Source organism: Branchiostoma floridae, unplaced genomic scaffold (assembly GCF_000003815.2).
Source record: "Branchiostoma floridae strain S238N-H82 unplaced genomic scaffold, Bfl_VNyyK Sc7u5tJ_1439, whole genome shotgun sequence".
Lineage (NCBI taxonomy): Eukaryota > Metazoa > Chordata > Leptocardii > Amphioxiformes > Branchiostomatidae > Branchiostoma > Branchiostoma floridae.
In genome coordinates, this window is record NW_023365716.1 from 1,160,989 (window position 1) to 1,163,046 (window position 2,058).

Consider the following 2,058-nt stretch of genomic DNA (forward strand, 5'->3'; position numbering starts at 1 on the left):
AAAAGATACATACATATACATTAAAATCTCTACATGTACCATTAGTGATAACAGTTCTGGGAAAAGAATTTCTGTAGAACATTTCTGAATTCAGCAAGCTGGACAATGGTATTATTGGAGGACGTTAATCGCTGTAGAAAAGAATAACAAATCAACTTGTAGCCACAATGAGAAATATCAGGTGCACAGGAATTATGACGTAGGTTGGGACAGAAGTTTATAGTAGATTTGTGGCAATGTTTTTTACTATGGTGAACTTAATACATTTGTGTAGCGGTTTTTGGTTACTAACGTTTATCTGTACTTTGGTGCGAGGCGGTTTCAATAAAAGACGGCAGCATTTGTCAATAAACGTCATTATTACGTCATATCGACGTGTCACCAGCGTTTCATGTTTTCTCGTCACTTTTAATGAATTACTAGTACTATTTGTAAGAAAGTATTGGTAAGAAACAAGTGGCTACATGTTGATTTGGTTACATGAATGTCATTCGCGAGCATCAAGTTGCGGTCACCCCCCCCCCCCCCCCAAAAAAAAGAAGTTTTCATTCTTGCTGTAAATCGTACATAGCAGCTACAAAACGAGGAAATGTATACCGTAGATTTTAAGAATATATCGGAAAACATATACTAATGTCAGAGAATACTGACATCGATTCAAATGTCAAAAAGAAGATGTGATAAAATAGAATGAAGAATCTATTGTTCAATATTCCACACTGTGTGTTTTTTAAGCCTTCCTGATCACTTAGATTTCACAATGAAGGCAAGTTTTTACAAACCATTTTATCAGCACGCTCGCATCAGCTTTGTGGTCCCCAGAGGATGTCATCCATATTGTCAAAACAACATGGCCTTACCATGCGTTGTCCGTGATTTTCGGCACCTGTACATGTTCAAATTTGTGGGTGAAATAAGAACGTTGTTATGAATTATTGTTTGTACCATTTATTGACAACTGAGAAGTAAAGAATCCAGAGCATTGGTCTGTAGCTTGGTTACTGTCGGTATGTATGGCACACCCAATACGCATGGAATACTAGTATTTCGGTCAGCCTTTTTACCGGAAAACAGAGGAAACACAGCTAAACAAATTCTGAAAACAAACATGGCCGCCGGACCGCCGCCGCCCGGCCCGTCGTCTCATGCATTTTCTGACGATTTCTTCATTCCAGGGCCATATGTAGATTATTTTGTGGCAAAACATAGCGACCTGTCATGTTTACTCATCAAAACATACTGTATTTCAGTAGATTATTCACTCCTTCATGTGTTTTCCGGTGTTTAACTGTGTTTTCCTCTGTTTTCAGGTAAAAAGGCTGACCCCTAGTATTTTATACACGAGTAGACAACTGGTAGAACTAGTTCAGGCCGGATTCTTTCACCGAATTAAAATCACTCCTCCACATAATTACAGGTTGGCTGTTTGCAAACTTCGCGTGGTTTTGTGTTGTTACCATGGTACCAAGGCTTGAAGCAAGGAGGATAAACCTCCTTGCATAAAGAATGGCAGTCGCTGACAATACATTTCCTTATTACAATATCCGGACGGGAGACCTGGCGCATCCCCGTCTTGTAAATAGCCAGCGAAAGGGTATGTCACCCTGTAAGGGGCGGTATAACCCCGTCATGTGTAAGCACGTCGACCGATGATAATGATGATTACTAGTATTACAATATCATTCTTAACCCCCCATTTTTAACATTAATGTCATAGAAGTTTGGGGATATGATCCACGCCTCTAGCACGTAAAAGAACCCGCCAGACTTATTACAAAAACTACCGGTGTGAGTGAATAAAATAAGTATGTTCGGATATGTAGTTCGTACTGTTCGGTACAAAGCTGATGTGCTATACCTTAAAGTGGTATACCTTAAGTGGTATACTTTGTGTGCAATACAAACAACAACGACAAAGATTTTAAATTGAAACGGAGACACCCGGTGGAGCGGTGGGCGTGACCCTTATCGGATACAAATCTAAGCCATTCCAAAGACAACTCGGCTGATTTAAAGCAGGTCATTATAATAGTAAAATGAGGATGGCTGAGGTTAAAG

General features: G+C 39.7%; 2 protein-coding genes across 2 annotated transcripts in view; one reads left to right on the forward strand and one right to left on the reverse strand.

Annotated features, from left to right (window-relative positions):
• LOC118407668 (tropomyosin-1-like) overlaps positions 1-2,058 on the forward strand; it is a 1,169,601-nt gene that overhangs the window by 1,159,896 nt on the left and 7,647 nt on the right. The gene's annotated exons all lie outside the window — the stretch shown is intronic.
• LOC118407709 (zinc finger protein 501-like) overlaps positions 1-2,058 on the reverse strand; it is a 482,642-nt gene that overhangs the window by 154,175 nt on the left and 326,409 nt on the right. The window lies entirely within an intron of this gene.